Raw genomic sequence first — 8,971 nt, 5'->3', positions numbered from 1 at the left:
GGTTGCAGTCGGTGGCATGAGGTTGGAAGCATCGACATTGTTGACAGGTTTTGTGGCTTCAACCATGATATAAAGCTTTTAGATTGTTGCTACTGAAGTCAAAAATCACGATCGCGGTTGAACTTCAAAAAATGCATGCCAAATCCATAAGTCTTGTGAAGCGACAACTTCAAGTATTATTGTGGGTTTGCTATTATCACCTCTACGATATTGGTCATGCCATGTAATTGGACAATTTTTCCACTCCTAATGCATGCAATCAATAGATCCTAGCATACCTGAAACCCTCGTGCATCTCCAATTTGTAGTAGGCGATTGATGTCATTGTTGTTGGGTCTTCTCAAGTACTCTTGTCCAAATATCTCATTGACACCCCTTACAAATTTTTGTAAGCATTAAGTTGTAGTGCATTCGCCAATTCTAGCATACTCATCCACACAATCAGCAGGTGATCCGTATGCAAGTATACGAATAGTTGCAATGCACTTCTGTAATGGTGACAGATCCATTCTACCAACAACGTCATATCTCATTTGGAAATACTCATCGTGATTACTAAGAGCGATGACAATTCGAATGAATAATTGTTGCGACATTCAGAACCTATGTTGGAATTGAGCCTTGGTATATGTTGAATTTTCTGAGAGGTAGTCATTCATCAATCATAGATGTCCATCTTCACAATTGCGATGAATGACTCTTCTAGGCCTTGTTTGTTGACTATTGTTGCCTCCTTGTTGTTGCATCGCACGTAAGTAGCACATGGTTTGTTCATCACTATTGTCATCAAGTATTTCATAAACAATTTGTTTCCAAACTTGGTTAAAGTCATTATTTCAACTCATTGTATGAATGATTGATTGCACAAACAAGTGAAAGAAGAATATTGTTTGAAGGAGACGTACAATAATGAATGTGAATTGAACAATTAAATAGCAAACTATACAACGACTAGTTTTATAACATCTAGTTTTATAATGGCTAGTTTTATAACGGCTAGTTTTATAATGGTTAGTTCCATGACGACTAGTTTCACAAATTTTAAAAAAAATGAACAAATTAAAATACAGTTAAAAGACGGTTACAAAAATTAAAAATACCTAACAAATTAATACTAGATTCCTAGTTTATTCCGAATTATTTTACAAAAGGCTTGATGATCTTTGAGTTGAGTTTCAAACATTGTAGAAATGTCCTCCATTAGAATGTCATAATACTCATTTTCCAATTCTTTCTCCCTTAAGGCTGCTAGTTTTGTGTTGATAACATTTTTTCCCTCATTGGTAGATGTTCCTACTCATTTCCCCTTGCTCTTCCTTTTGACTGCATTTTTCCCCATTGGACGAACAATAGGAGACAATGTGTCAGCTTTAGCATCTTCGATTGATGTTTCTAGATTAGATGATGAAGAATATGCCCTAGATGCCAAAATCTTCATACTTTTAGAGAAATTTTTAGTAAACTGCTCTAACCATTTCGGTTGATCTTTCAAAAGTCGTCAAGCATGTTCCAAACCAAAATTGGTTCCTTTGTTTTCCTTCCAAATGACATATGCATTAAGCATGACATCGTTATTTGTGCCACCACTTTTCTTCAATGATACCGCTTGCTTGTAATGACCCTTGAATTTTTGCACGCCTAGATTAATTTTTTGTCATCATGATTTCAATTGATTAACTGTTCTTTCACAGAGTTCACCTCAAAATTTGTTGTAATTTTTCATGACTCTCAATGAAACGCTTCTTTTCCTTAACCAATACCAATAATTGGATCGGTTGAGATGGTGAGTCATGAACTAATAAGGTGTGTATCTTCTTCAACTGCAAAGGTGACTCAATGCTTCCTTTTTGTCGAAGACCCTCCTATTTTGTCAACGACGATCTCGTTTAGCCCAATTTGGGTAGGAAATTGTGGAAATTGCAAACCAACGTTTCCATTTGAAACCATCGTAGGATTGCTTGCTAGGATTGAAGGAAATGTTTGCAAACTTTGAGAATTAAAGGTATAAGGGGTTTGAGTGTATGATGTAACACCCCATTTTTCGTAAAATAAATTAAAAATAATTTAATTTAAAAATAAATATAGTTTTAGGAAATTAATGAGATTTTTGTAATTAAATAAATAGGGAGAAATATTTTTTTATTAATTAAAATAATGGTTTTTTAAGGTAAATAAAATAAATATATGTTCTTAGAAAATAAAAAGGATGTTTTATTTATTCATTTGATAGGGAGTAAAATGGAGTTCTTTTTATAAATAATAAAATAAAGAAAAATAGAGTAAATAATAGGCTGAGAGTATCCTAGATATAAATAGAAACATATTAAGTCAGTTTTACATTTATGATACGTCTTGATACTCTCTCATCCTCTCAAATTTGTTTTCCCTTTCTTTTTTCCACACACTCAAAACTATCTCAGTAAAACTACGATCTCAGACTCGTTAACCGTTATATTATCATGACATTTGAACATTGGATTTGGAACTCATTTTGGCACATTTCCACCGTTGGGATTTGTGAAATAATGTCTATGGTGAGAGAAGTATCCCTCATACCTAGCTTCTTTTTCCCACATACATCCAAACATATCCCAGTAAAACTACAATCTCAAACTCTTAACCATTGGATTATCGTGAAATGTGAACACCAGATTCTGAACTCATTTTCTCACATCCCCACCTTTGGGATTTGAAGAATAATGTTTGTGAAGAGAGAAACATCCCTTGCATGGAGACAGTGAAATGGAGGCTCCAATCCCTTCTCCTTCTCTCTAATGCTTGGAAACCCTAGCATAACAACCAGAGGAAAAGCTTGAGGAATCTTAAGGAACCGCTAGAAATGCCTTCATCGCTACCGCACTACACACGTGAGCCCACTTAGAGGTAAGGGATGAGTTTATCGCAATTGAGGCTAGAATGAACATGTGTAGGGATCCTTAAAGGATCAAATTGGGGTTTATTTTTGGGATGTTTATTGCATTATAATTCTTACTATATGATTATGTGAAATTTTTTTAGGGATTTTACTCCACATGTTGTGAGAAACATTTTTGTATAATTTGTTTGTATTTTGGACAAGATTTACTAGATTAGCGTGATAAATTGTTATATTGTGATCATGAAATTGTGATTAAAATTGTGTGTAATGGATAAATTGAATATGTGTTGATTTGTGAGATACACATAAAAATGTGATGGTGGATTGTGACGTTGTGATATGTTGAAATTGTGGACATGAAATTTGATTGTGAATAAATGTGTGGTTATACTTGAGGTGATATTACTTGTGTTATAAGTGTGAATTATACAATAACCCGATTAATATTTACCTTGACAAAAATGTTTATGCACGAGGTGTTAAATGTAAAGTGTAGGGTTCCAAGTTAGGAACTTGAGGTGTTAAATTATAGCGTAATGCGTGAGGTGTTAAAAAGAAAGTGTAGGGTTTTAAGTTAGGAACCTGAGGTGTTAAATTGTAGCGCATTGTGTTAAATGTGTTTGAAAATAAGTGTAAGGTTGTGGGTATTAAGGTCGTGGGTATTGTATAATTCATGAGTAGTGTCTGCATGCAAAAATTGTTGTAGGGGTTGGACCTTAATCAAGAAGGTGAGACCCTAATGGATTCTTCGGAGTCTAGGCCTTGGGGGTAAATACACTCGATTTGAATCCTCCTTTAAGCCTATGTTAATCCCATATGGTTAGAGTATTCTCGCAAAACAAAGTGACCCCGATTGGTCACCTTATGATTTTACTTAGTGAAAGTGACTTGACATACTCATTGTGTGACGTGTTTTGTTATGTACTCCTAAGTGCTCTGATGTTGTTTTTTTACTGACATGGTACCATATTGCATATAGGCTTGACGTATGTCAATTGTTTATTATGAAATTGACGAGTGTTGTTACGTCTTGAATCGAGCGTGTAATTCATGTGTAATGTGATTGGTGATTGAAAAATGAGTTTTAAATGATAAAGTGGTGAAGTGGCATGGATTGTATTAAGTTGAACTATGTGATCAATATTTTTATAATGTATTTTGCTTATGTATTTATTTATTCATATTTTAGTTAGGAATGTGATAGCTCACTCCCTGTGTATTGTTTGTGTTTGGATCCTGTGATGATCTTGAACTTTTTTTTCGTGGGAATATATGGTTAGGCGGATGGCTATGGAGAATCTCATGCTAGGGGAGGATAGAACATGATGCTCTGATGGGATGTGACATTCAGGCATAAGTTTTTGTTTTAATTGCATGATGTTTTGAGTCAAAAATATTTTTGACAAGTTTTATTTGATAATAGTGAAGTGAATGTGAACATTTTACCCACATGAACTACTTTATGTTCATTGAATAAAATTTCATTTTATGTAATTCTGTACTTTCATGTATTTTATTATATAAAGATGTATATCGGGGTAGACGATGTCACATATGACATAAAATAATTTGGATGTGGCGATGGTAAAAAAGGAGTACGATTTTGAGAATTTTGGGTCGAAGGAGACATGTTGTAATTTTGTAAAAAAAATTTATATAACTTTGTCAATCAAATTGATTTGGATCCATTTGAAAAAAAATTGTTAGGCTTGAATTTGGAAAAAAAATTAATTGAGCTTGAATTTGGAAAAAAAATTTAACTGAGCTTGAATTTAGAAAAAAAATTAACTAAGTTTGATTTGGAAAAAAAGTTAACTGAGCTTGAATTTTTTTTTAAAAAAAAAACTAAGTTTGAATTTGGAATATAGAGGTTCAATTTTTCAAACATGAATGTGTACACAATGACCTTTTCCTTCCCCAACATCCCACTTCCTCTCTCTCCACTTTCTCCACTTCCCAACATGTCCACTTTCTCCTCCTCCCTCTCTCTTGTCTCTTTTTTTTTTCCTTTCTTCTTCTTCTTTTTCTCCTACCTCTTCTTCTTCTTCTTCTTTCTTTCGCCCTTCCCCCTCACCCTTCTTCCCCCTCCCTCTCCCGTGGTCCCTTTGCTTACTCCTTCCCCCTGTCCCTTCTTCTTCCTTCGTCCCCTCCCACTCCCCCTTCTTCCTCCCTCCCCCTCTATTGAACTCAAGGTATGTTTTTTTTTCATTCTTCCTCTTCTATAAAACCATTTTTCGTTGTTGCATTTTTTTCTTCTTCTTGCGGCTTGGTTTGTTGTTGGTTGGTTGGTCTATTGGTAATTTTTTATTTTTTTAAGCTTATGCAGAGATTTTCAGGGTTCTTCTACAAGAACTCATTCTCCACCTTAGAGATCTTTGCATTACCTTTATTGCAAGATTTACACAAGATCAGATCTTGAACTCAAGATCTCGCACTAAAGATGCTCTTAATGTTAATGTAACACTTATGTAGAATGCTAACATAGCGCTTATGTGATAAAAGGTTAAATAAAATGAAAAATAAAAAACATCTTCACGATAGTTAAATTCATAACCTTTTGTTTGAAAATAAGATAATAAATCACTGAAACACTTATTTTATTTAATTAATTTTATAAATACTATTTTGTATATAACATTAGTAAAAAATTATTAATTTTTTTTAATTATAAAAATTTATAAATTAAAAAATATTAAGATATAAATATATTTAAATATTAAATATTTAAAATATTAAATATTTTATTTTAATTTATATTTCATAAAAATTAATAACTTTTGATTAATGTTACATGTAAAATTATATTTATAAAATCAATTAAACAAAATAAGAATCTTAGTAGTTTATTATTTTGTCTTTAAAAAAAACTCATGAATTCAATTCCTTTCAAATGTTTGTGATTGACTAATGGTACAAATTATTTGTTTTACACTGTCATCAAGTAATTTATTTTCTCATATATAAAAATGTTACAAGAAAAAAATATAAAAAGAAGAGAAGAAACGTAAAAAAAAACATAAGAGAAAAGAAAGAATATATATATATATATTGACTGTGGCTGACAAAATTGTACACTGAAGACAAACTTTTTATAATAAAGTAAATAGATAACCTTGTACCACAAAAGATTAACTTACCTTTTATTGTAATTTTTTTTTTCTTTCAAAATATCACTGTAAAACCATAATATTTTTTAACCGACTTTTTAACATATATAATATATCACTCTTAACGTTATGTATAATTATTAATTAAATCATAAAATAAAAAGAATTATAAAACTTAAATTAAGTGTTTTTTAAATAAATAATCATTATAAATATAATATAATGTTATAAAAATATTATCTATTAAACTAAAAAGTTTTATTATTAATAGAAAATCATTCAAACTAATTATTCTTTTGAAAATAATATAGGACGTTAAATCCAGTCTAATTTTAAAATCAGAATCTGTCCAAATTAATTTTAGGTTAGACCACGTCAGTGGGACAAGCCAAGTCACGCCCATCCCTAGTATTTCATTATCTCTTAACTCTTAATAGTAGTCTATAGTAAAATTATTTCTGATCGATAAAAAAAAGTCTATAGTTAAATTTAGTGTAGTTTTGCTCTATAGTATCTAGCACATCAATCTAAAGTGCAAACTGCACCATTTTATAGTAATAATTGTCTCTTCATAATAGTCTATAATATAATTAAGTATGGTGCAGCTTTGCACTATAGCATCTATTTCATCAATTTATAGTTTAGGTTGCATCACGTGTATTAATAATTATCTCTTAGTAAGAGTTAATAATAAATATTTAAAATATCATAAATATATTTAAATAGTAATAAAAATATTGATTAATTTAGTAGTGTAAAAAAAACTCCGAGTGGGTTTGAAGTGTACTCAAAACAAACTAAAAGAAAAACATTACAAAGATCAAAAAAAAAAAAATAGTTATTTCTATGAGTTCAATATGTTGAAAAAATTACAGCAAATTCATTTTAGACTAGAAATTCATTTCGGATAATAAAACCTTCTCAAATTATTTTTTCTTAAGAAATAAAAAGATTTGTTTTAAAATAATAGATGCCAAGAAGAACAAGACACTTTGGACAGACAACGGATCTTAAAGTACTATTTCCGCATCCCGTCTGACCAAATCCACCCACATTTGGATTACTTTATAATGGCCGATCAATTTTGATAGATTCACCTTCTAAAACAAGAAGTTGTCCCGGAGGTATAATATCAATCAATTCACGTCCATCCAATGCATCCACTATAATTATTTTGTATCTCCCTTTTTCTTTTTGTATGATTTTTTTATCATACCCGTTGATGTAGCATTATACACATTATTATTACTCTTGCTCCCGTCAAGATAAATCTAACCCCTTCCCGTCAAGATAAATAGGATATTTTAAGAAATGAACATCTCTCTTAGTAGTGGGATCCGGGGAAAGAATAGGAAAGGTGATTTCTTTATATATTTTTTTACCAGGAACAAGGCCTACCACAAGAATATTTTTTTTGTAGGGAGATAGTTTTGAAAAGACATATTGCCTATCTTCTTTTTAATCTCAGGCGAAATACGATCGGTGGTGCCAATTTCGGTAAAATAAGAACAACCCCCACATTCAAAGCTCCTTTTTTACCATTAGCAAGAACTTGTTTCACTTGCATATCATAAGGAATTCGAACAACTGCTTCAAATACAGTATCAAGAAGTACCGCTTGTGGAACCTCAATATCCATTGGCTTATTAGCTAAATGGCAATTGGCACAGACAATACGACCAGTTGCATCTTGGAGATTTTCATAACCCTTATGTGCAAAATTTGGATATGCGTTTGAAATGGGTGCTTGAATTATTATATATATCATGATCGATATGGAAATGGATCCACTAATCCCTTCCTTTATACAAGAAAAAGCATTTCTAGTTTGCATGGTCTAATCATTGATCCTGAAAATTTCTATAATAAGATTAGGTAGGTCACTCGCATAGTTTCCTATCCAAGTCGAGGAACCCCTTTTTTCATTTAAGGGGGTTAAAAGTTACTTTCTTTTTAGCTAAAGAACTTTAAATTAAAATTTGATAAGTGAATCATTTTTTCCAGTCAATCATTCATTGAAGGATAAATCACTACAAGTGATGGAGATGCGCGATTTAAATAATGGAAAATCAAATATTTTAAAATTGTATCTAGAATGACAGGAGAAGTGGAAACAAGACCAAATATAATTTGATCATTTTGAGCAAATCCAAAATCTTTATAGACAAAACCAATCACTAGTTCCCAACCATGAGTTGAATGGAATCCTATACATAAGTCAGTTAATAGAAGAATAGAAAAAAATTTTACTGTCTCACTTAAATTATATATAAATTCTCAAACCAAAGAGTTAATAAGAACAAGTTCTTGATTACCAAGAATAGAATAACCGCTTAGAATAAAGAAACAAATTATATTTTTCGAGAAGTACAAAATTGTATTCATACGATCTTTGTTGTGTGTTTTGATTAATTGGATTATTTCTTTATAGATTCCAGTACGCAAGTTTTGTATATGTGTTTCCATTCATTTCTTTAACATGTCATCTAAGAAAAACAGTTCTTCAAATTTTATGAATTTTTTTAGAATACTCTTTTCTTTAATATCATTCAAGAAAATTTTGGATTGTCTAATATTCCACCAATCAATAAACCAAGATTCAAGACTTTTCTTAAATGAGAAAGAGATACACTAGGGCAAAAAGACTATAGATGTAAGATATAGAAGAGGAATGAATGTTTTCTTTTTTGTCATTTTTTCGTCTTTATTTAATGAACTCAACTCAATCTCATTCGTCAAACTCTATATGATAATAACCTCTCTATCAAGCATAAGCTTTATTACAAGTCATAGAGTTTGTAGATAAATCTATATTCTATTCTATAACTTTTTTTACTTGCAGTTCAGGAGTTAGTCCTTGCCTTGTTTAGTTTAGAAAAAAGAATACATAAATCGAATAAGAAATTGAAAGAATTCACTATCAATTCAAATGAAGAAAAAAAAATTGTTTCAAAAGGATATCAATTGTTAAGATTCAAAGAAAAAT

The 8,971-nt window shown here is 30.9% G+C and overlaps 1 pseudogene; it reads right to left on the bottom strand.

The window, feature by feature from the left end:
- Positions 1-7,989: 7,989 nt before the first annotated feature.
- LOC121173425 (chloroplast envelope membrane protein-like) lies at positions 7,990-8,679 on the bottom strand (annotated as a pseudogene).
- Positions 8,680-8,971: the final 292 nt, after the last annotated feature.

This window comes from Glycine max, chromosome 14, assembly GCF_000004515.6.
Source record: "Glycine max cultivar Williams 82 chromosome 14, Glycine_max_v4.0, whole genome shotgun sequence".
NCBI lineage: Eukaryota > Viridiplantae > Streptophyta > Magnoliopsida > Fabales > Fabaceae > Glycine > Glycine max.
Note: the sequence above shows the minus strand (reverse complement) of the source record. Positions and strands in the feature narration are given on the sequence as shown.